The 26,081-nt window shown below is 51.6% G+C and overlaps 1 protein-coding gene and 1 pseudogene across 1 annotated transcript in view; one reads left to right on the forward strand and one right to left on the reverse strand.

Annotated features, from left to right (window-relative positions):
- Positions 1 to 25,484, reverse strand: LOC138401111 (T-complex protein 1 subunit eta-like; annotated as a pseudogene).
- Positions 1 to 26,081, forward strand: part of RGS12 (regulator of G protein signaling 12) — a 148,143-nt gene that overhangs the window by 68,206 nt on the left and 53,856 nt on the right. The window lies entirely within an intron of this gene.

Consider the following 26,081-nt stretch of genomic DNA (forward strand, 5'->3'; position numbering starts at 1 on the left):
TCAAAGGGGATGGCCACAACCTCGGCCCTGGCCTGCTGCTGGGGGAGCATCCACAGTCGAGTGGGGATTCTTGATGGTTTCATCTACGGACACGATAAGACACGCCGCCTCTGAGGCTGCCGTCAGGGCATTGATCCGCACCATAGCTGGCTCCCACACGAAGGCCTCAGAGTTGTCAGCAATGTCCTCATTGTTGATGTCCACCCCATACCATGTGCCCCCCTGGGCATGCCAAGCCTGCAGCTTGTTGAGGATGTTTGTGGCATCAAAGCCAGCATTATCACACAGCTGGCGTGGGATAATCTCCAGGGCCTTGGCATGCGCCCCAATCAACAGCTGCTGCTTTCCAGGAATAGTCCTTGAGTAATCCTGCAGGTACTTAGAGAGCTCCATCTCAATGGCTCCGCCACCAGCTACCACCGAATCGTTCTTGATGGCCCTCCTGACGATCATGATGGCATCATGCGGGACCGCTCTATTTCCTCCATAAACTGCTCAGCACCGCCACGGAGGATGAAGGTGCATGTCTTGGCCTTGGGGCAGCCAGTGAAAAAATTGTACCTTTCGCCGCCAATCTGGGTCTCTTCAAACACCTGGCAGCAACGGGAAGAGTATACCATTTCTGTCTGTTAGATCTAACCGTATCCTTAAAGAAGAATGAGGTAGGAGAACTTTCTCTGCCGCTATGAAAATGTGTTATAAAGTTAGAGCAATGTAGGACTGTGTAAATGCTGGCACATGCACAGACAGTGGAGTAGAAGAGAGAGTCCAGAAACAGATCCAGCACCTGTGGACATGTGGGCTGTGTGTGTAGGGCAGGGTGAGTGTGGTCTTCTCACTGGGGCAGAGATCTATATGGGGAAAAAGAGAGACAGAAAGAAAGAAACTCAGTTCTCCCCAACACCGTACAAACACATTTCCAACTGTGTTGCAGATCAACCTGCGAAGGCAAAACAAGAAAGTTACAGACACACATCTTCATAATGTTAGGGAAGGAAAGACTTTAAACCAGGCACAAAAAGCACTAACCGTGAAGACAAAGACTGATGACTTTGATAAAATTAGTATTAGGAACCTGCATTTATCAAAATACACCATTCGTAGGGGGAAGGAGGAAGACACCTGCAACATGGATAACCCACAAAGGCCCATGTACCCCGAGAATGCTGACATATCCATAAGAAAATGACAAACAGCCATAAGCCAAAGTGGGCAAGGGGTTTGGATGGGCATTTTACTAAAGGTGATATCCCAATGGCAAATCAACATGTGAGAAAGTTTCCAAGCACATTAGTTGTCAGGGAAGTGCAAATTACAGACACAATGAATTACATGCACCAGAATGGCTAAAAGGAAACATTTGACAATATCAAATGTTGGTGTAGATGTGAAGCAACTAGAACTCTTGTGAACTCCTGGTGGCAGTGTTGGCTGTTATCTACTACTTTTGAAGGTACATATGCCCTGTGATGCAGCAATGCAGTACTATTCTTGGTACTATTCCTGGATTATCCATCATGTAAACCAAGAGACATGTACAAGAATTAAATACAGTGTTATTCACAAGATCCCTAAACGGAAGCAACCTAACCAACCAACCATGGAAAGGATAAACAAATTGTGATTGATTTATGCAGTGGAATGCTCTATGGCTGGGAAAGTTAATGGACTATGGCTGTCTTAATAACATGGATAAATATCACAGGAGGAAGGCAGACACAAAAGAAGGTAGCTGTATGATTCCAGTTATATAAATCTGAAAACAGGCCGGGCGTGGTGGCTCACGCCTGTAATCCTAGCACTTTGGGAGGCCAAGGCGGGTGGATAGCTCGAGGTCAGGAGTTCGAGACCAGCCTGAGCAAGAGTGAGACCCCGTCTCTACTAAAAATAGAAAAATTATCTGGCCAACTAAAATATATATAGAAAAAATTAGCTGGGCATGGTGGCGCGTGCCTGTAGTCCCAGCTACTCTGGAGGCCGAGGCAGTAGGATTGCTTAAGCCCAGGAGTTTGAGGTTGCTATAAGCTAGGCTGATGCCACGGCACTCACTCTAGCCAGGGCAACAAAGCGACACTCTGTCTCAAAAAAAAAAAAAAAAAAAAAAAGAAAGAAAGAAAACAGGCAAGACTGTTGAAAACCACGGTTTTAGGTTGTGTGCTTCAGTGGTAGAACCATAAAGAAAAGCTAGTACATTATTATGCTTCTCATTGTGAACTGGATGGGGGCCACGTGGGCTTCCCTGAGTGTTAAATCACTGAGCCATATGTTTCTGTGTTCCACTCTTTTCTGAATTTGTGCTATAGTTTACAACACAACATGGCAGCATGGTTGTGTATATTTTTTCCAGCCCTGTTGAGCTGCTTGAGTGTAGACCTGGAGCAAGCAGTATGAGCTAGTAGGATTAGGATTTTGCAAATGAGCCTGAGAGGACCTGAGGATGTGTGGGAGGGAGTGACAAGGGGTGGGCTGGTCCTACGCTGGGGACATGACCTGGTGGCAGGTGGTGGGAGGGAGGGAAGGTGTGGGGGTGGAGCTCTTGTTGAAGGAGCTCCTGAGGCAGGGGGCAGAGGTCCTAGTCTGAGGCAACTGCTGTGAGGTTGCAGAGTTCTGAAGGAGAGCAGTTTGGTTATGACCACGGCAGAAGGCCCAGGGGGAGGCAGCGAGGAAGGATGTGGTCACGGAAGTCTCAGCCCTCCAGGTGTTAAAGTCAGGTGCAGACAGAGAGGTGTGAATCGTGTGAAAGGCTTAGAGGTACACTTAGTGCCTAGAAGAGGAAGGGCCCAGTGCAGGGTCCCCAGTGAGCTGACCCTGCATAAATGCTTCCAGCAGGCCAGGCTCCCAGGGGAGCTGTCTGTTCTTGCTTGGGGCTGGGGCTTAAAGGGGACAGTGCCCTCAACCAGCCTGGGAGAGTATATCTGGGGAGACAGGAGTCAGCTTGTAGGGGCCTTCCTCTGTTGTCACGGTGGGCTGTTGATCCCTGGGGAGTAAGAGCAATTTGCTGCTTATGTGTGAGCTGGGCTGGTCCACTTGTGCCTTCACCTGCAGAAATTTCTCCACACATGCTCCCTCACTCAAAAGGCAGTGGCAGGGAGTGGGGAGGGTGCCGGTGACTGAGGTGGGGGGATTCCAGGCCCCACCCAGGCCAGGTAGGAGCAGGGTGCCAGGGTGAGGGTACATTTTTCCTTAGCATCCTGACCAGGGCGCCAGGCCTGACGCCGTGAAGAGCGTGTGTGCCCGTGTGCACTGTAAGGGCATTTAGAACTAACAATTTTCTCTCTCTGCTTACCTGATCCCTAAATCCTAGTATTTGTGGAATTGCATATTCCTGAAAAGTTGCATCACATTAAAATGGAAAAAGTGACCAGTAATTAATTATTTCCAACTCTTTCCCTCATCAAAGAGCTTCAGCTATTTTAAAGAGAAATTAAAAAAAATATATATATCAGTTTGAGCCCAGCTCCAGTTCTGTGTCTCAGATTCTGTTTTGGATTCTTAGTGTCCCCAGGACCCCCAAGTCTTGGCAGTTGACTGACTCCTGGTAAGCAGCCATCAAAGGCCCGGGCGACAGCTTGCTGACCAGTGAGAAGTAGGGGGCGGGACGTGTGAGGGCAGGGCCTTTTTGCTCTGAGGAGGGTCTACTCAGGAGAGCAGGTGCTGCCCTGCTGTGGCGGCGTGGCGCAGGGCGGCGTGGCGCAGGGCGCTGCAGGCGTCAACTGACTCTTCTTGGCTCGGAGGCCAAGAGATAGGAACGCTGTGGGGGTTGGGGGCTCCCATGAGGGGTGCGAACACCCCGGCATTCTCCAGGATGTGGGGCATTTACTAATGCTACAGATAGCTCTTATTTATATCTCTCCTGCTTTCAAAAAGAAAAAAAATAGAAAGATTTAAGGCAGCACAGATAAAGTAAGACCCAAACCGTTAAGACAACAACAGAAATATAAAACTGAACTGTAAAGGGAAGAAGTGGAGGAAGTTTCTCTCAGAGACTTCCTGGTTGAAGCTCAGTGTAACCACTGAGGGTGAAGTTTAGCCCTGGCCCTAGCAGCCCGGGGGGGGGGGGGGGGAGAAACCAGGGTTTTGGCTGCGTAGCCCTCGCTGTCTACAGCCTTTTTTTTTTTTTTTTTTGAGACAGGGTCTTGCTCTGTCACCCAGGCTGGAGTGCAGTGGTGTCATCACAGCTCTCTGCAGCCTCCAACTCCTGGGCTCCTCCTGCCTCAGCCTCCCAAGTAGCTGGGGCTCCAGGTGCCACCACCATACCTGGCTAATATTTTTTTATTTTTGCCAAGCTTGCTTCTTCTGAGCCAACTTATGTGGGTCTCCAAGACAAAAGCCGGGTGGGCTTGGGAGGCGGCTGCTCAGGGTATGGGGACAACTGTCAGGGTGGGGATTGCACATGCCTCAGCGCTGTGGGGGGTGGGAGCTCTTGGACCTCTGGCCCCTCCTGATTGGCACAGGCTTGATGGGAACAATCCCACTGACGAACTGTGGCCCTGCGGAGCTGAGTGCTGGGTGCTCACCCAGGGGCTGAGAGGGGGCGGGTCCCCAGGGTGAGGGGAGGCAGACCCCCTGGCGCAGGGTTGGGTTTTGGAGATGGCCTGGAGGGCTGTGGGAGGAGGTGGGCGCGGCAGTTGGGGGAGTGCACGGGCCCCCCAGGCTTGCAAAGCCCCTGCTGCCAGAGAGGCTGGGGCTCACCCAAGAGTCCTGACCCCATCCATCATCCCCGTGACTTGACATGCTTCCTTCTCAGATTGTGCCTTGAGATGGACGGGAGCTGTATTTCATTCATACTCCTGGTTTCGTGCAGTCATGGGGGAAATAGCGTTTATCATACTCAGTTTAATCTGTAACTGTTTATCCTGTTTATCCTATCCTCAGTTTAATCCTGTAACTGTGTAAGTTACAGGGGATGCCCTGTTGTCCCTCAAGGCCTGGCCCGGTTGTCACCATCTGACATGAGCACCCACAGCATCAGCTGTCCCCCGGGGTCTCCTGGCTGTGATTCCTGCCATGCATGGTGAGGTGGTGCCGCCACGTCTCCAGGGCAGCCCCGTGCAGCCCAAGCCAGCTCTCCTCAGGGGCCCAGCATGGGGGGTGTCCTTGCCAGCTGCTCTCGCAGAGGCCATGCGGAGGTGGTCCCACACTGCTCCAGAGCTGTGGGCGTGGCAAGGATTGGCCCAGGCGAGGGCTTGCTCGCAGGGAGCTTGCTATCCCCGTAGGAGAGAAGAACGAACAGATCCGTCCCCAGGAACCTGTCTGGCGGGATGATGGGCAGGGCAGCAAGGCCAGGTGGTGCTGAGAGGATCCAGCTGCACAGAGGTCCTGGGATGGGCCACAGCCACCCAGGGGACAGCTGGTGTGTCCCAGGGACTGAGGGGAGGGAGAGCCGGCCTGACACCTTGGATTTTATTCTGGCTGTGTCAGAAGCTTTGGGTGAATTTACAACAGAGAACTGGGAGAGCCACTGCCCTAGTGTTTGGCGTGGAAACCTGGGGGCTGTTCCCTGTGGGTCATAGCAGTCCTGCCTGGGGAGTGGCAGGAGGTGGCAGGATGGGCTGTGTTTGGAAGGGCCCTCCGGCTGCATGTGGGGGCTGGGCAGGGGCTTTGGGGCTCAGGAGGGTGGATCTTGCATGGGGCTGCTGGAATCCAGGCGGCCACTGTCCCAAGTTGCCACGTCCCCAGATGACCAGAAGGGACAACACTGGAGGGCCTTGAGGACGGGGGCATGGCGGGGGCATGTTCCTGGGAACCTGGGCTGGAGTCCAGGAGTGAGATGGGCTCAGGGACTGGGCAGGGGGTTAGTCAGGGCCGGGTGGGCCAGGCCGCGCCTGTTCTTGCAGATGAAGTCTCCCTGGGGCGCAGCCAGCCCATGGAGGTGCGCGGTCTCTCTGCTGTTTCGGCTACGATGGCCCCTGGCCTCGTGGAGTCGTTGGGACAGTGCACAGCATGGCCCACAGAGCTGAAAGTACCTCATCTTGGCCCTTCACAGAGAGTCTGTGCACCCTGGTGAGAGCCACCGTGCACAGGATTGGTCCTGTGGAAGGCTGGGCCTGCAGGAGGACCGCTAGAGAGGCCCAACCCCTCTCCCCCGGATGCTCCAGACTGTTCTAGACTCACCCGGCCCCCTTGTTCTGCCTGTGCTGCACTGGTTCCTTTGCTTGAGACACCAATGGGCCAGTGGCCTCCGGGGGCCAGGCCTGCCATCTTCACAGCTTCGGCCTCCCACAGCGCCCAGCCCCCGGCCCAGTCTGGGTCACCCTGAGCATTGCCTGAAGGGTTTATACCCATTTATATCCCCAGCCACCTAGAGGGTACGCTGGGAGGAGCTTCTTGGCTTCTCTGCCTGAGCTGGGCTACAGGCCCAGGATCGGGTGGCTGTGGCGGGTGCCAGGGGCAGGTGTGGGCAGCAGGTGTGGGCACAGGGACATGCAGGGACTGGCAGTGGTGGGCACTGGGCAGCAGGGGGCGCCCAAGCCACACTTTTGCTCCTGTCGTGGGAAGCCTGGCTTGAGGGAGAGAGGGCTGAGGAGGGTGGGAGGGGCTTCCGTGGTCATCCTAAGCGAGTGGCAGTAATGCCACCTCGAGACTTGTCACAGAGCTACGATCTCGAACAGAACACAGACGAAACCCTGGACTAGACCTGAGGCTTGACGCGGCCGGAGTTGCCTGCTTGGCCGTGTGGCTACTGGAGCTCGTCCCTGTCCAGCCTGACGCTCCCCTGGGACCACGTGCAGCACATCACCTTATCCAGGAGTGAAATCCCACAGACATTGCAAAATAAGCTCTTTTTATCTTATTTATGTTTGCTACTTTGCCATTTCTAGGGGAATTTAACTTGGAAGTTTTTGCTTGTTTTGGTCTTTTGTGCACCAGTCTACTTAAACCCTTCACGTGGGCAGTTACCTAAGCTCCCTTTAAGGTGCTGTTGAGGCAGGAGCTCCACATAATGGGATTTCTCAGAGCCTCGAGCGTTTTCTCGTTCCTGGTCGGGTTACAGGTGGTGAAGTGTGGGTGTATGATGCTCTAGGTGGCCAGGGGAGGGGGCCACCTCTGTCAGGTGCTGGGGAGGGAAAGGAGGCAGTCAGCATCCCCAGGCTGTGTGACGATCAGGCCAGGGCTGGTGGTGCAGGGTCAGACTTACCTCGTGCCAGTCGTGCATTTGCTTATGGTCAGGGTTGGAGGGTGCGAGAATGGGGAGAGCCCAGCTGAGGGAGGTTTGAGGGCCCTGCTCACAAGGCTTGGACACCATAATGGCCCCTTTTGGGGGCCTCATGGAGGGGTCACAATCCGGCCTTTGGCCTGGCCACCAGAGGCTTCCAGGGGTTAAGAGCAGGGAGAGAACCCAGGGTCTGCTCTCGAATCTGAGGCCGTGTTTCCCTGAGCATCTCCAGGGGTCATTTGCAGAGACCCCCTCCTCCAACTCATGCCTCTCATCTGCTCACCACACCCTGGCCAGGCTTTGGCAGGGCTGAATGTGCCAAAGGTCCTGTAGAGGCGGCGGGGCTGTGGCCAAGGTCATCTGGGTCGTGCCGTTTGCTCCTGCCCTTTGTGCATCTACCTTCTGTGATCTGAAAACCCTAGCAGGGCGTGTGGTTCTGTCCCCTCTGGCCTGGGCAGAAGACTCAGGAAGTCCTGGTCAGTGGGGCATTGGGGGTGCCCCCTCCATCTGATGCTGAGTGGGGTGGGGGTGGTAACTAGTGAGAGGTGCCTGGGAGGCAGGTGATACCACACGGAGGCCCAGGGTCAGGGAGGCACTCTCTGGCGGCCCTGGAGACCCCATGCCACCCACGGGCCCTTCTGCCTTCCCTGAAACTTTCCAGCTGGCCCAGGACAAATCTCCCGTGGGATCTTGCATCTGCCTCCGGGCCCCTCACTTCCCACTCTCGATGCCCTCTGCCTCTCCAAGCCCCACTGTTCTGGCTGGTCCCTCGAGGCCATCGCTGGGCCTCTCCCTCCCAGGCACTCTCAAGTGCCTACCCTGCATTTCCCAGCTCAGGGCAGACCCCTGGGGTGGCAAGGGGCTCCCCCCGGACAGATATTCAGGGGTAAAGCACCCCCACGCCACAGCTGCTTGCAGGCCCACGCACTTGCTTGCCGAGTTCACCATATCTCGGCTTTTCCTCCTGTCTGGGATCCCAGCGCTCCTGTAGGAGGCCATGCGCTGGCAGTGGAGGGATGGGAAGGACTTGCCATTTCTGAGCTTGTGCTCTTCCCACTCAATCTAGCATCTCGCAGGCGTGGTGGGGCCACGCCAGCTCCGCCGCCTGTGAAACACCACCTGTGTTTCACTCCTCATGCCTGAACTGGCCACTGGTGTGTATGTGTGCGGGGCTGTGCTGGGCTTCTCAGTCTGGGGCCGGAAGCTGCTCCACCCCATGCACCAAGTGGGGGAGACGGAAGCAGGACTCGGACGCGGCGAGAGCAGGCTGGCGCCCAGAACTCTCGAAACAGGTGTCGTCAGGAGCTCCCTGAGCTCGCTCTCTCCTCACCCAGGGCGCGTGCTGCGGGAGCCAGGAGCTGGAGGGCCAGGGAAGTCTGCCCGGCGTTCCGGCCCCCACTCTGTCTCTCCCAAGACTCTCCTTACCTGACGGAGGAAGAGGAGGGGCTGAAGAGGAGATAAAGAAAGCCCCAAAAGAGACAGAAGAACCCGGAAGGACTGGTTGTTAGTGATGGGACAGCAGCATGTAGACCCAGAGAGGCCCGAGGCTGCTTTTGGGGCTACTCAGTAAACCACACAGATAAGACGAAATCGTGTTTCTTCCTTTTCAGTCCTTGACTGAACATGCGGGACAAAGATATTTCTGTCTGAAATGATTAAAGTGAAAACAAGTTTGGCACTTAAGTAGTAACCTAGGCGGTTTCCCAAGTTCCCAGCAGAAGGTTCCGCTGCACACGCTCCCCACGTGCCCTGTGGCTGGTGGCCCTGTGTTCTTGTGGGCCTGTGGGGCTAGGATGCCCTTGTCCTCTGCTCTGGCCTGGAGGCCACTGTCTCCTACAAAATACTATAAGGTAGTACAGGCTCCTCAAGTCAGTGAGGGAACAGCCAGGCCACAGGGTCCTGTATTTGGACTAGCCCCCCATGAGAGCTGATAACTGTCATTCCACGGCCCTCCTGTTGGCTTTCTCTGCAAGTGTGTGTGTGGGGTGCAGGTGTGGCTGTGCTTGTGTGAGAAAGTGGGTGCTGGGGTGAAGGTGGGCAGTGGGGCAGGAGGGGGAGTCAGGGGCATGGAAGGGGAGATTGCTGGCGGGAGAGCCGGCATGGTGCCCCACATCCCATCCTGTGAGTCCACTGGACCACACCTGGCCGTGGCTGTCACCTGGGGCTCAGCCAGGTCCCTTGTCTTAGTGTTGGGGCCACCCTCAAGGGTTTGTGTGTGTATCAGGCAGCTTTTGCACTTCGAGGCTGCCTCATGGGCAGAGGAGGTGGGATGATGCTGGTTTTGTTGGACAGACAGATTTAGTCTCAGGAATGGGCCTAGTGTGTAAGTGCCCCCCACCCGTTTTGTCACGTGGCCTACTGTCGTGCTGGTTTAGACCCTGGTGCAGAGCACAGGCGAGGTGGGTGGGGTGATGGCACTTGCCAGCAAGGCCTGCCAAGGACTGGGGCTTCTGAGGCTACCCCAGGCCTGCAGGGCTGACCAGGGCTCCCAGCAGCCAGGGCTGGAGGCCACTACCTGGGCTGATGGCAGGAGCGGGAGTGGAGCACCTTTCAGGAGGAGCAGCTCCGCAGAGGGAGAGGAGGAGCTGCTCTGGGGACTCCTGCCCATGTCCTCCAGGCGGGTGCCTGGCAGAGGGGCCACCCCACTCTGTTCTGCTCCCTCTCTAAGTCCCCTCACTCTCCCTGGCCTGGGGCGTGGACACCTCTCCGACCTCTGTCCCTCAGACAGTCCGTAGCACCCCTGCAGTGAGTGGTGGTGGTGCTGAGCTGGTGAAAGTGAGCCTCCACCCCTCCCCTGCTCACAGACGCACGGTGTACTGTATGGCAGGCGCATCTCTTGGGAAACGCTGTCTAAGGAAGCCTGAGCTGATGCCTGGTTGTCTGTACATTTTCACTATTGCAGGCAGCTATGGTATTAAATACATTTCTGCATGAGACACGGCGTGTGCCCAGGGCTGTGTATTCTGTTCACTGAGTATTCATGCTGGGATGCTCGTGTTTCTCCCACGGAAAGTGAAAGTGAGGCTGGCTCATCACCTTCCCAGCTGCCTGACCCCAGACCCAGGATGTGCTTCCAGCCTGTGGACCCAGCAGGCATTGAGTTTGCAATTCCTGGACCAGGAGCTTCCCCAGGTCCTCTTGAGCCTAACGTTCTAGGGTTAGGATTCCCAGAGCCTGTTACGATTAGACCCTGCATGTCCCATGCTGAAAGACTGACAGCAGGGAAGCACTCTGGGGTGGGGTGAGCAGTTTACCCCACATCTCCAGGGAGTTAACTGGTAGTTTTGCAGTGATAGGTATCCTAGGTAGGTTCTACAAATAGTTTTCGTTTTCTTTCCTTCTTCCTTTTTTAAGCCAGGATCCATCATGGTTTAGTCACTTTCAGGTTGTTTTGGGTATTTGGGAGGCAGAACAGATCATGGACTTTGGACAGCACTGGGGAGATTTTCAGGAATATGCCAGATCTCACTGGCTGGCACCAAGTAAACTTGTGCATATGGAGGCTTATAATAGAACCATCAGCAACTGTAATTAAGGTTTCCGAACTGCACCACTATGCTAAAAAAAAACAAAACAAATTCTCTGCAGCTGTTGTACTGACTGAGAAATTACCCCTATCGGCTGAAGTTTTATTCTTCTGATTTGGTAGAGGAAATACTTTAAAAATGATCTCACAGCATGATTTATGTAAATGGCTTTTTTTCCTTTGTATGAGACAATTGAGATAGAGTCTGAATCCCTGGCAAATCACAGCTTCCTGCAGTATCCTGTTGCTATGGGTTACGAAGGGAACGAAATGGAACTTCATCTGAAACGTCTTTAAACTTTTCTGCCACGCACAGGCATGCTGTGGTGTTCAGTGGTGTATTTTAGAGCTGGGTGCCTGCTGTGATACGGAAGTTTTCTTGTCTAAAGATGAATTTGGGAAAAGGGTTGTCAGATGAAACGCACACTTTCAATGACCAGCAGGTAAGTTATTCCGGCTGTTTCTTGCCATTTAACAATTGTAAGACAGCTTGCCATCCTGTACTGCTCTGTCTGCAGCCTGTTTAGTGACTAGCGAACGGTTGTTGAAAATGCTTTTCTTGTGTTGCGGCGCAGAGTTGAAGCGCGTGCTGTGGGGGTAGATGCTGAGGCGCTCGGGGGCTCTCGGCCACAGCGCTGATGTCCACAGCCAGGCTGGGCGTCCGGGGTCGCTGGACCAGCCTCAGCCCCTCGGACACCCAAGCTGCCAGGCTTTGAGTCAGAACTTACAGAAAGTGTCAAATGTTAGTCTTTCCTTTTCCATAGCAATTCTAATAGATTTTAAAGATGTGAGTGAATTAATTTTGTTGAAATATTAAATTTCAACTAGGTTAAATATATTAAAATCTATAGTACTCTTTAAATTACTACTTCCTGGCTTCCATTTTTAAATGTAATGAGATGATTCTGCTACCTGTGCATATATATGCTACTAACAATCATATTTAGTGATTATTATATGAGCTTATAAAGTTGAACTTACTGTAAAATGGTTTTTAAAAGGGTTGAGATTAAATAAAAAGAGTAATTTGTATTTCCTCTTGTGGCTATGCCAGGTTGAGGTAAAGGTGAAATAAATTATGTACAGAAGGCTGCCGCTAATTGCTGGGCACCAATTTTAAGCTCATTCTTTAATGGGAATGGTTTAATCTGAACATGTTTTCCTAATATCTAATTAAGATCTTTTATAGAGAACTGAAGGAGAAGCTGCTGGTTCAGAAATGACTAGTGTGGGTGTTGGAAAATGCATTACAGGAAAATGAACTGCGTCCTTCCCTTTGAGCAGAGAGTGGAAGCGGAGCTGCCAGGCGGTTGAGAGTGAGCCTCACGCGACGAGCACGGGCTCTTCCGCGTCTCATAGCCCCTGTTCTAGCGCAGCTGCCGCGAGGGTGGAGGGCAGCTTTGGTCTTGCTGCTGCGCGGCCGCCTCCGGCTGTCTCAGCGCAGCAGGAACCTGCTCCTGTGAGTTCCGGTTCATGTCCCGTGTGGGAAAATGACTTCGGGGCTGTAATGTCCTGAGTGGACTGATTAATCCATTACTGTTTCACATTTGTAGGCAGCACTTTCCCTTCAATAGTACATTAGTGCAAGTTTTAGAAAACTTTGTTTTTTATTCTCAGTGAAAAAAAGTCATAAAAAATTTACCTTGGTACTTGCCTATATGAATGATTTGGACTTCCTTTTGAAACTTGCAAATGCTTAAACTGGCAAATAAGTTGTTCCCCTGAGCGTGTTAAACTCCGGTTGATGTGGTGTGTTGAACTTGCTGGCGTGCAGGGTGAGGGGTGGTGAGGGGCGGTGGGAGGTGAGGTGGGAGGTGGGAAGGCCGGTGGGAACTGTTGCAGCCCCACCAGGCGCCGCTCTGTCCGGCACAGCGGAGGCTGGTAGCCGTGCTGAGGCCATGCAGGAAGGGAAGGGAGGCCCCATGCTGGAGACCAGCCCTCCGGCCAGCTGTGTGAGCGCCAGTGAGTTGCTTCTCCCGTTCGGCCTCAGATTGTTCACCTCTACAACGGGGGCACCACGGGAATGCGAGGGCCCCACCCACAGCACGTGTGTTCAGCAGAAGCTCTGCTTTGTACATGTGTTTCCAGAAGGTCCTGTTGTCTTGTGAGCTCCCTTCCTCCTGCAGTGGGGAGCTCCAGCCTCTCCAGGAGCTGTTTGCAGCGTCACCCAGAGAGCACAGCCCAGCTGCCAGGAGAGAGCAGAGACTCTCACTGGTCATATGAGCTGGCGATGGTCTCCCTATCTTAAGTCGACTTCAAAAATATGTTTGCCCCTTTGCCAGAATAAAGTAATCTATCACGTTTAATAAGCCTTACTAACACCGGGTGTTCCACTCAGACGCTAGCAAGATACTAATGAAGAGACATTAAAATCCACATCCCCAAAGAAACACGAACAGTCCGGGTCGGGGGAGCATGCACGGTCGGCCCACACTGTGCCCCTGCTTCCCAAGCGCCCTTGCTGTGCTGGGGTGCGCCTGGGCGAGTGGCTGCTGCAGGCCTGGGGAGCCCGGCCTCCCTCCTCCCGCGCCCCGCGCACGGTGCTAAGGCAGCGGCAGGTTAGTCAGTCACAGCTACAGAGTCATGGGTGGAATTTTATGGGGCAGTTTCATCTTTCCTTCCTCTGAGTGGTGGGACTAAGTTCCCGCCCCGAGTGAGCGCCCAGTTCCTGGTCCCTGCCAGCACATGGGGCTCGTCTGTCGTGACAGTTGTCTGGAGCCGCCCAGGCTGCCTGGCTTCTCTGTGGCCTCCTTGTCTGCCCTCGCTGGGGATGTGGCTCCCGAGTCCTCAGACGTCAGCACACCAATGTTGGGTGGGGCGTCCAGGGCTGCGTGGGGGGGTGCCTTCAGGTTGTGGTCTGTCAGTGTCTCTAATCGGCCTTCCTTGTTCATGAAATACCAGTTCTGCTGAGCTTGATGCAGAGCAGAAGGTTCGTCTCTTGAGGCAAAGTCTTTGAGTGATTTTGAAGCACGCTGGGCATAAAGTAACCTAGTTTTGACTTCTCTGAGCACAGGGAGGTATCTTTGGCTGCTAGAATGTGAGGGGAAGAACTTTCTGGAGACCAAGGAGCTTTTCCCTCTTTGTGCATTGATATCCTGTTTAATACTTGAACACTAAAAAAGGTTACACTCTTAAAAAAAAAAAATAGTAGTCAAACATTCTTTTGTAGGCGGTGCTGGGCCCCACAGTCTCCTGAGAGCCTGGGCAGGTGGATTTCCGGGGGTAGCTGCAGAGCGTGACCTGGCGAGGCTCGAGGACAATGGGCACTTGTGCGCTGAGGAGGGTGGCGCCTGCGCCGGAGCCTGGGGAAGTGGGAGGATAACAAAGGAGATGGAAGTGACCAGAAGTTGGTGGGCCGTTGGCAACATGTGAGGGCAACTCTGGCCCCAGTGTGCAGGCCCCCACATCACTGGGCTGGAACCCTGTACCCTTCTCTCTCGGGACTGCAGAGGGTGGCGCATACCCCCATCCGCGGCAGAGTCCAGCTCCTGCCTGGGGAATAGACCAGGTTGCACTGGGGCTGAGACTGGGGCAGGGGGGTGCTGTGGCCCAGCGTGGGGACGCGAGAGGAGCAGGGCGGGCATGCCCTTTCTGAGGACACGTTGACCTGGGTCATCTCTGAACCTCTGTAGGATGAGCTTGGTAGGCTATTAGGGACATTTTTTGCATTTGACTGAGTTTCTGATTTTTAGCCTAAATTAACTATGTTCCTCTCATCAGTCCGTCACTGCCCACCTCTCCCATGTTGTCCTTCTCGTGCTTACGCTCTTTTGGGGCCCTGCAGTGACAGTCTTGGCTGCTGAGTTGGAGTGCACGGAGCGCCCCGTGTCCCAGGGGCACGTTCTGTCCTGTGCGTCGGTCTGGGCCAGCCCCTCCGCGTGGCGCCTCCCCGAGCTGCTGCCTGTGGGTCAGCACATCTCTTGCCCCTGGGACTGGGCGACGGCGGTGCCTTGAGGCTGCCCATGGAGGCTCCCACCCCCTCCACGCGCCGGTCACAGATCCTCCTCTCATCTTCCCACACTCCAAGTCTTGTTATCCATGTAAGAAGACCTGGTATGCTCGAGGGAAACTATTATTTTCTATTTTCACATCTTCCCCCTTTTCTTCATTAAGAAATTGGTCACCGAGTGCTAGCATCTTCCCTTCCCTGTGATGTTCTCAGTTCTCCAAGGTTCCTGTGTCTTCTCCTGCCCGTCCCCGTGGGTGCTGCACCGGGCGCCCGCTGCAGACCACGCTGTGAACGCACAGTGGGCAGGCCTGGGGTCCCTTGAGATGCGTGTCATCCTCCATGTGAGCTCGAGGCGGGAACCTCTCCAAGTGGCAGGAGCTGCCTCCGTTCCCAGCGTCTGACCAGCTTTCCTCAGGCTTCTGGACAACCTCTTCCTGGTCCCCCTGGCTTCCCCCGCTTCCCAGGTCTTCACCACCTCCGGCCATGGCTGTGAGTGTCCCTGGCGTGGTGCCCTCCCGGCCTGCCTCTGCAGCAGGCACCACTTCCCTGGCCCGGGATTGGCCAGGCATCCACACCATGCCCCTCTCTCTGTGGATGCCCTGGAGGCCCGTCGGGCTTGGGTGTCCCCATCCGACCTGGACTCCTCCATGGTCTCCCACGCCGCAGGAAAGGATGGCACTGGCCCTTTTGCTCAGGCCCAAGCCCTCCGATCCTCCACATCAGCAAACCTATGGGCCCAGCCTTCAGAATGTGCCCCTAAGTTTACACTTTCTCACTCCCATTGCTGCCCCTGGCGCCAAGCCCCCCAGTTGCCTGGAGCGCTGTGGAGCCTCCTGCCGTCCAGCCGGCCCCTCCACTCCTACCCCAGGGCTCCCTTCCTCAGCCTGGCAGCGGGAGACCCTCCAGCCCCCACACGCTGTGCCAGCACAGCGCTGCGTCTTGTGGGGTTTTCGTGTTTGTTTTGTGTGTCCAGCGTCTCGCAGATGGCTGGGGCGTCGCAGGTGCTCAGCAGACGTTTGGGGAGTGAGGAAAACATTCTCAGCGTGCATTTCCCCACACGCTGCCTGTCCCTGTGGGCAGAGGCCGCTCGTGACCCACACCCCATGCCGCTGGAGCCCAGGGTTGTGCTGGACACAGCCAACAGGGATGCTGGGGGCTGGACACAGACCGAGGGAGACAGAGGCTTGAATGTCAGGGTGTAACTATGCTGGGAGGCTGTTCTGAAGCTAATCTCAGTTTATATAATACAAGAAAACACTTCCCTGGGCTTGGGCTTCGACCTCTGCTGGGAGTGTAGGCTCCGGCTCATGGTGAGCACTTTGTTCAGAAGAGCATCCGTGGCAGCTCCCGCCACCAGCTGTGCTTAGTGCCGCCTTCTGCACAAAGCATTTTAGGTTCCCTTTCTCTTGCGGGAAGTTTAGCATTGTCATGTTGGGATTCTAAGTCATAAATGTCATCCTAGATCCCTCTGTGACTTCCAGCTTGTGTACATATGGGAGGACTCCTGTCCTTCTTAAATTGGGTAAGGCTATTAGGTAAAAGGATCACACAAACTTTATTTCAACAGAGGGTGATTGTGTGAAGGGAAGAAACACTCCCAAGTCAGACGTTTACATTGCGTTCATCAGTGTGGTACCTGGATGCCACCACATCAGGCTATTGCTTTGGACTTTTAAAAGTTTTTACAAGGGGCTGGGTACAGTGCCTCATGCCTATAATCCCAGCACTTTGGGAGGCCAAGGTGGGAGGATTGCTTGAAGCCAGGAGTTCAAGACCAGCCTGGGCCACATAGTGAGACCCCCCTTTCTACAAAAAATACAAAAATTAGCCAGGCGTGGTAGTGAGCACCTGTAGTCCCAGCTGCTTGGGAGGCTGAGGCAGGAGTTGCTTGAGCCCAGGAATTCAAAGCTGCAGTGAGCTATGATCCTGCCAGTGCACTCCAGCCTGGGTGACAAAGCAATATCCTGTTTTTATAAGGAATTATCTTAGGCTTCTACCAAGGATACAAAAAGAATATTAGTTGTTAAATTCTTTGAAAGATACTGTCGTCGTGGTTTTTGCCCCCAATTCGGTTTCTTCTGATTTTATTGCAGGTTGAGGAGCTCTTTGGAACACACACACACACACACACACACACGCCCCACACGTGCACATTTTAAAAAGAGAAGCACAGATCCAAGTCAGCGCAGGTGCTTTCTCTACTGCCGAGCCCAGCCCTTACCCCACTGTGCTGGCCCACGCACCTGTCTCTGTGTCCCCCCTTCTTCCCGCCATCCCGTCTGTCCCTGGTAGCACTGAACACACTTGCAGTGCCTTCTGTTGTCGGATCACAAAAATCCTTTACTGTAAATGACACAGGTTGGACCTAGAAATATTTGCCTCCATGTTGTCTCCGTGTAGGTCTTATCTTCAGTTGTCTCTTTGGTGAACCTGCTTGCTGTTCTGTTCAAAAAGAAGTAATGTGTGTGCGTGCACATGGGATGTGTGCACACGTGTATGAACAGGAGCAAAGCTGGTGTTGGCCGCTGGCTGCGGACTGACCACGTCCGTGTGTGTCCTAGTGCCAGGGTGGCCACGGAGCAGCCCCCTTCACTCAGGCACCTGCAACGTCTATGCAACAGCCCCTTCCTATGTCCTGTCGCCAAGGAACCGTGGAGCTCTTCTGCGAGGAAAATTGTCATGTCTATGGCCAGGCCGGTCCCAGGTGGCCTAGTGTGACCAGAGGGTAGCAAGGAAAGCTTCCTGGAGAAAGTGTTGGTGAAGCTGAACCAGGTAGGTGAACTCACCAGATGAGGTTGCAGGTGAGAGCTGGAACATGTGAGGGTGCCCCACACTGAGGGGATGGAGATGCAGACAGAGCAGGGAGGGACAGGGCTTTCCACGCAGCAGCCATCAGGGCCCTTGTACGACCACCCATGGTGGGCCATGTGTGTCCTGTTAGGACCTGGTGTGCACAGGCATGCGCACACATGTGTGTGCACACACTACCTTGCAGCTCAGAAGCAGGGTCCAAGGACAGCACAGACCTTTCTATTTCCCTTTCATGTTATTCTGCTCCAGCCTATTTCATTTTTTAACAAATGCAGGTCATGACCCACTGAATTGATTAGATGGCTCCTTGGAGGGCTGTGAGTGGGTCTGGAGGCCCCAGTGCTAGCGGAGCAGAGAGCAGGCCCCGTGCACGAGTGCAGTGAGCAGGGGTGGCTGGACTGAGACAAGGGGAGGGGAGGCAGAGTCATGTGGCTCCTGCTCCCTTCTGCATCTGGCCCAGCGAGGGAGCACCTTAGAACGGAAACGATAAAGTTTTAAAAGGTTAAATAAATATATATCAGATTGTTAAATTCTACGACTTTTCATCGCAGATTATTTATGTTTCTTCTCTCCGTATTCAAAACATTTAGTACATCTGGGTAACTTTCAGGCCTTAGTCTCCTTTCTAGGAATATTATGTAATTATTTAATATTTTTTTTTTGTCCAAGGTAGGAAATTTTGTCAGTGGCTCAGAATAGAAAATTTAAATTACTGTATATTACTGTATACCAGTGTAATTTGGAAATTATATATTCTAATAATTCCTTTTGTCTGATGTTACTAACAGAATAAACCTTGATAAAGGTTAGAGTCATCATATAACATTCTTTGTATAAATAATTTAAAACTTTCAAAACATTAATTCAAAATAAAATATTCATGGAACACGTGTGGGCCAGACAGATTTCCTGCCGAGCACAAATCTACATCAGTTTCCACTGAACTATCACATTTAAGAGACTGACTCTGAGGCATGGAGAATGCTTGGACTTAAATTACATATCTAAATTACTTTGTAAATTTCTTTAAAACAGAAATATATTTACTTTAGTGTAAATTCTACTTATGGAGGCATGTTATAGAAAGTTTTAGAGCTGTTTAAATTGTAAGCACAGAAAAATGATAACTTGGATCTTTTTTCACTGGTGGCTTTGTTTTTGTGGCTGTACTTTTTTTGAAAATATGGAAATTTGGGGAAAATCCAAGAAGTATAGGCTAATAAAAATAAGTTACTAAAACAAATAATACTAAGTATCAGAATTTTGGGAATGTTATGTTTTAGTACATAAAAATGTTTATAGTGGTCTGTCTATCCAAGTATGCCAAGAAATTTGGAAATGCCTAATTTTAAAAGTCATATTGAGAAATTGGATCCTTATCTTACACCGTGAACAAAAATCAACTCAAAATAGATTAAAGACTTAAACATAAGACCTGAAACCATAAAAGTCCTAAAAGAAAACACAGGGAAAGCTCCATGATGTTGGTCCTGGCAGTGAGTTTTTGGATGTGACCTCAAAGCACAGGTGACAAAGGTAAAACTAACAAGTGGGATCACATCAGAGTAAAAAGTCTGCACAGCCAAGGAAACACTCAGAATGAACAGGCAACCTACAGATGGGAGAAAATATTTGCAGATCATATATCCTCTAAGAGGTTAATATCCCAAATGTATAAGGAATTCACTCAACTCAATGGCAAAACCAAATAAGCTGATTAAAAAATGACAAAGGGCCAGAATAGACATTCATTTTTCAAAAGAAGACATACAAATGGCCAACAGGTGAATTAAAAAGGTGCTCAGCTTCACTGATCGTCCAGGAAATGCAGTCAGAACCACGGTGAGTGATCACCTCACACCTGTTAGGATGCCTGTTATCAAACAGACAAAAGATAAGTGTTGGTGAGGATGTGAGGATGCAGAGTAAAGGAAAACCTCATACAATTTATTATTGGTGGGAATGCAAATTAATACAGCCATTATGAAAACAGTAGGGAGAGTCCTTGACAAATTAAATACAGGTCTATCACACGATCCATCTGCATGTGATCCACTGCTGGGTGTACATCCACCAGAAATAAAGTCCTTGTCTCTAACAGATGGCCACACTCCCATACTCACTGAAGCATTACTAACAACATACAGGATATGGAAACACATATATGTGTATATACACGTATGTGTGTATGTATATGATAGAATATTATTCTGCCTTTAAAAAGAAAGAAATGCCTCCATTTGCACTGATGTAGAGGAACCTGGAGGACATCATGCTAAGCGAAATGAGCCAGGCGCAGGAACAGACACCGCATGGTCCACTTACGTGTGGAGCCTAAAAGCGTGGAACTGGCAGAAGCAGAGAGTGGAAGGTGGTCTGGGGGCGGGATGGGGGTCGGGAGTGGGAGATGGTGGTCAAAGGTACAAACTTTCAGTTACAAGGTAAGTTCTGGAGACCTAATGTGCAGCACTGCCACTATACTTAGCAACACTCTATTGTGCTTGAAATTTACTTGAAATTTACTAACAGAGTAGATCTTAATTTGCTAAGAGAGTAGATTCCCACCACAAAAAAAGGAAACTATGTGAGGTGATGTATGTTGTGTTTTTTTTTTGAGGCAGAGTCTCTCTCTGTCACCCAGGCTGGAGGTGCAGTGGCGTCAGCCTAGCTCACAGCAACCTCAAACTCCTGGGCTCAAGCGATCCTTCTGCTTCAGCCTCCGAGTAGCTGGGACTATAGGTGCATACCACCACACCCAGCTATTTTTTTCTATTTTTAGTAGAGATGGAGTCTCACTCTTGGTCAGGCTGGTCTCGAACTCCTGAGCTCAAGTGATCCTCCTGCCTCGGCCTCCCAACGTGCTAGGATTACAGGTGTGAGCCACCCCACCTGGCCGATGGACATGTCAATTTGCTTGATTGTGGCAATCATATTACAATGTATGTGTATATCAAAGCATCACATTGCACACATTAAATAAAAATTTAATATTACCTGGATGTAAAGTCACTGTCCTCCTCCAAGTTTACACACTTTCAGAGAAATGGGTAAGGACTTTCTCTGATGAGATTACTTAATTTGCAAAGAAAAAATTTATAATTACCATTAATATTAATGTCTGACATTTATTTTATTTCTGAGAACAAACCTGAGAGTGCTAGAACCAGGCCTTATATAGACCAAGATCCCGTGACCTGCACATGCAGGGCCAGAGTGCATCCCTGGTCAGCACCCAGCCCCTCGCCTGTTGTACACCTGAAATTTTTATTCACCAAAAAGAATCATAGGCATACCCTCCAAGGGCAGTTGACTGCTATTACGTTTTGATGTTGTTCCTTTGTGGATAGTTTATGTCCTTACAGTATTTGAGAGTGTTTTTTTTAATATACTTTACAAATTTTTTAGAAACTTTTACTTATTTGTGATCATACTATAGAAGTCATTTTGTATTTTTTTTTTCCTGTGACATTGACGACATAACTTTTAAAATTTCTTGTCAGGGCTAGGCACAGTGGCTCATGCCTGAAATCCTAGCACTCTGGAAGGCCGAGGTGAGAGGATCGCTTAAGCCCAGGAGTTCTAGCAACATAGTGAGACCTCCTCTCTAAAAAAAAAAAATAAAGACAATAAAAATTATCTGGGCGTGGTGGCTTGTGCCTATAGTCCCAGCTACTCAGGAGGCTGGGGTGGGAGGATTGCTTGAGCCCAGGAGTTCAAGGCTGCAGTGAGCTGTGATCATGCCACTGCACTCCAGCCTAGGTGACAGAGTGAGATACTATCTCTAAAAGAAAGAAAAGGAGAAAAAGAAAAAATTTCTCATCAGAGGTGTTTTCAAATTGGAAACAAAGCTGCAAATGTGCTCCTTCCTCCCTCCCAGAGGCTGGGGCCAGACTTTGCTGCTCCTCCTCACATCCCCTCTGCCGAGTGAAGGCAAATCCAGCCAAGACCTGGAGGAGACGTGGAGAATTAATGACATGGTGCTGGGCTGACTGACACTGCTGAGTCCGTTGTGTGTTCCTGCACCTGTCTTAGGAGATAAATATGGGAGTCACCTTTTTTAAAGCCCCATGGAATTGCAGTTGGTCCTACTCAGCATCTGCAGAGATATTCCTTGGTCGTTTCTGAATCTTGGCCCATTTGGACTGCTTTCCCCTCTGTCAGCCAGGATGTACTAAAAAAATGCAACCCAGGTTTATGAAGAGGGTGATTTTGTCAGAACAGGATGAGTCATGAATCCCAAGACAATAGACATGGTCTGGGGTTTTCCTGCCTTTTCTGTCCCCTGTCTGTTTTGGCCACTTGCCTTCCTGACACCCTCAGCCCCAACCCCACACCCAGTGCTTGCCCTGGGAGCATGCTGGACCCCTGGCTCCCTGCCTGGTGCCCTCCCACCTCCCTCTGGCTGGGCCCCTCCCTCCTGCCCCTCTGTTGCCCACACTTGTCCCCTGCAGTGGCACTAAATGCTCCACCTGCATGAATCTGATCTCCTGTTAGACCAAAGCCTCTTGGAGACGTTCCTTAGCCTGCTTTTGTATCATTGTCAGGAGGGTGAGGGGGGCAGGCACTGACTGGGCACACATGCACTCTGGCCCCTCATTCACTGGTCACAGGATCTCGGTTTATCTGATACATGGTTCTATCACTCCCAGGTGTGTTCTCAGAAATAGAATAAATGTCAGACATTAAACAAAAGCAGTTATATTAATGGTAATTGTAAATTATTTCTTTGCAAATTAAGTAATCTTGTCAGGAAAAGTCATCACTCATTTCTCTGAAAGTGTGTAAACTTGGAGGAGGACAGTGGTTTTGTGTCCAAGCAACTTTAAAGCATGCCCCATCGATCTTTCAGTGTTTAGTTGGGCTATAAACAGTTGTCAGAGACGGTGGAAACCATGAACAAGAAGGGCTCTGTAACTGGCTTTCAGGTGAACATGTTTCACATTCGTATGTGTTAGGAGCAATTTCAGTGTCATATTTTTTATCAAATACTTACATGCATAGTTTAGGGGCCTTGAGAAGACATGGTGTGGGGGATTATCTGAGACCTCCAGTCCTTACTGGGCCCCCAGACAAGTCTTCAGAGCACAGAGTACACCAGCCTGGAGCTCCCCAAATGTCTAGAACTTTCCTTAGAGTTTGGGGTTTAGAAAGTATACTTTTAGAATGGCTACCAAAACGGGGAAAGGAAGGACATGCATCATTTGAGGCTGTGGCTCATAGATTTTGAGTCCCTCCCTGGAAATAGCTGAAAAATTGAGACACAAATGCAACTCCCAGGAAGCCTCTTAGCTCAGAGTCCGGGATCCTTTGCCTCTTCCTGGTGGGCAGCCTTGAGAAGTTCCTCAAGGGATGGCCTGTGGCTGATGAGCTCTTTCAGGGTGGGTTATCTGTAAATATCGTTATAACTGCTCTCATTCTGGAAAAAGAAATTAGTCTCCTTTCTCTTAGCATCCTGTACTCCCCATGTGGCCCCCTCTAGGCTCTGATTAGACTGCCATTCATCCTCTTACTCCCTACTTCTTATTTTCTATGCCTTATCTCTCTGTGTCAGGTGATTTTCTTCAGTTCTGTCTTCCAATTTCCCAATTCTTTCTTCAACCATCTAAACTCTGTTCAACTTATCTATTGAATCTTTAACTTCAACCATTGTATTTTTCATTATCAAACATTCTATATGGTTATTTTTCAGATCTGCCACCTAACTTCCTCTTTTTTATTGTAACTTTTATTTCTTTATAATTTCATAGTTATTTAACGTTCTATTTTAGATCTTTCTAATGTCTGAGATTCTGTTAATTGTTGTTCCTACTGACTCCTACCTGTGTTGGGTTTTTTCCTTGGGTTTTTGGTTGTGAATTCATGTTTTGGTGGGCTCACTTTTTGGAACACCTAAGGGCTTCAATTGGGCTGCTTTTTTCCTGGAAGGATTTGTGCTTGCTGCTACTGGGAGGTGGGACATCTCTGCCCCAGGATAACTCTACCCTCTTGAGGGCCGTGGCCAAATTGGAGAGTCTCGGATGGAGTGTACGACTGTACCACGGCTGAGCGCATGCTGGGAACCTGGCCCTAGCAGTGTTGGCGTTTGCTAACTGCTCACAGTTCTGTTCCCTTCTCATCTCTCTGGGAGATTCCCCTTTACCGTCTTGGAGCGGCAGCGTATTGAATAGCGTGCTTGTCTCTGCACTGTCTTTTTAAAATAAACCTTTCTATAAATTTAAAACTGTTTGAAAAGATAAAGTTTACTTGAAAAACTTTACCTGCCTTGGAGGCCTCCCGCAGGGGCTGTGGTCCGGCAGCCTCGCCCACGGCACCCGAGCACAGCGCTGTCCCAGCGCCACCGTGCAAACGCGTCACTGCCACCTCCTCCTTCAGTCTCTCTTGGGCTTCTGGGACACCCCTCTTTCCTGGTTCTTGAGTTCCAGCTAATTTGGGGGGGTGTAAATACTGTGTGTGTAGAGATTTTCAGGTGCACTTTGTTCAGTCTGCCAAATTCTGAGAATATAGTTTTTTGTTTTTTTTTTTTTTTTTTTTTGAGACAGAGTCTCACTCTGTTGCCCAGGCTAGAGTGAGTGCCGTGGCGTCAGCCTAGCTCACAGCAACCTCAAACTCCTGAGCTCAAGCGATCCTCCTGTCTCAGCCTCCCGAGTAGCTGGGACTACAGGCATGCACCACCATGCCCGGCTAATTTTTTCTATATATATATATTTTTTTAGCTGTCCATATAATTTCTTTCTATTTTTAGTAGAGATGGGGTCTCGCTCTTGCTCAGGCTGGTCTCGAACTCCTGAGCTCAAACGATCCGCCCACCTCGGCCTCCCAGAGTGCTAGGATTACAGGCGTGAGCCACCACGCCCGGCCCTGAGAATATAGTTTTAATCATGCATGTGACATGAAGTGAATCGCTACCTTCACATTTTATAATTAATTTTTCAGATGTTATTATTGATATTTCTGACTTTGTTTACAGCCTTGCAGATTTTGTTTTCATAATCTCAAGGGAGTAATTTACTTTTTACGTTATTTAGATTATAACGTGATCGTAGGTGATGTATTGTGGGCATGGGAAGAGTCGCAGCACTGTGAGGTGGTCTGGATCCTGCCTGCGGCCCCGTGACAAACCAGCCCTGCAGGAGGGCTGAGGGCCACGCATTGGTGCCGGCTGTCTGCTCTTTTACCTTCCTGTCTGACGAGACAGAAGTTAAAAAGTGGGCATACACTGGGTGTGTTTTTACTATTGAAAATGTGTCAGGGTGGCAGGGTACTCTGAAACCGGGTTTCTGTGTTTCTGAACGTGGGACCCACGGTGGTTTGAAGCAGCGATTGTCAGAAAGTGGCTTCCTTTGGCTGGCCGAGGACATACGCTGTTGGACCGTGAGGGTGGGTGGGCTCTCTCAGTGCTGCAGGTGCAAGTCACCCCAGGGGAAGGCTGGGTGGACGGCAGGGGGCGGCTGTGTCCCCTGGCAGGCTGGAGGCAGGCCCAGGGCCTGGTGCTGAGGGCTGGGATGGTGGGATGGGCGGCATAGAGCCCAGGGACCTGCGGCACTCATTTCCAAACGTGAACTGCCTGGACCCTTTCCCTCCCCAGTGGAGGGCGGGTGGTACCTTCAGGGGTTTCCCTGGGCCTCACTTGTTTGGATTTTGCCCTTAGGGGTCTTAAAACCCCTAATGACCTCAACTTCTTGGGGGCGGCCCAGGATTTAGGGAGAGGTGCTGGTGGGTGTGAGCCAGGTTGGCTAGAGACGGCACCTTTCTCGTGGATTCCTCTGTGGCCACCTGTGCCTTTGGCAGAGAGAGAGGACAGGAGCATGAGCCCCTCCCAGGCCAAGTCCTGGGGGTGCTGTCGCCTGGCCAGGGCAGATCCCAGGGAGAGGCCTGGGGAGGTAAGCTCGGGACTCCCTTGAGGCCAACCAGGAGGCAGGTTTACTCTCCCCATGGGGGCTGGGAGGGTCCTGATCAGCAGTGTCCAGCTCCTGCTCGTCCTGCATGGCGGCTTTTGGGGCCTTCATGGCACAGCCTCTTCTGCTTTGCTCGGGCCCCTCCATGCTGCCCCCAGCTCCTCCAGCCCCCAGTGCGCCCTGGCGTGCCCCCACTTCCTCAGCCCCCTCCTTCCCCGATTCCTCTCCCTCCTGGCACTGGTGTCCCTGACCGGTTGTCCTGCAGGTGCGTCTCCTAGAAGGTCTTCCGAGTTCTCCATGCACCCTTCCTGTCAAAGAACTTGGGTAGTTTTTGCTGTTCTGAGTGTCTGTCATGCTTGGCCTCAGCCAGCTCTCCTGTGTGGCTTGTTCGTTCTTGTCCCTGGTGCCTGGAAACCAGCCTCCCTCCACCCCTCCAGCCTCTTCCACTCTTCCAGGCCCCTCCTTGGAAACTTCTCCCCAGCCCACTTGCTTGTGGCCACTCTTGCACTGCTGGGGCGGGCAGCTGGGCATGGCTCCAGGCTTGATGCCTTCTCTGCCACCACCTCTGAGTTATGTCACCTCCCTGGGCCCTTGGGGTGGAGGTGATGCTGGGGTGTGTGTATGTGACCTCGGGACAGTGTCTGGCACTGGGCACGCCCCTGCCCGTGCTGGTGGACGTTAAAGCAGGCAGGCCCGGGGGTTGCTGGTCCACTGCCCACCTCCTTAATGCTGTGTGTCACCTAC

The sequence above is a fragment of the Eulemur rufifrons genome, chromosome 20, assembly GCF_041146395.1.
Source record: "Eulemur rufifrons isolate Redbay chromosome 20, OSU_ERuf_1, whole genome shotgun sequence".
NCBI lineage: Eukaryota > Metazoa > Chordata > Mammalia > Primates > Lemuridae > Eulemur > Eulemur rufifrons.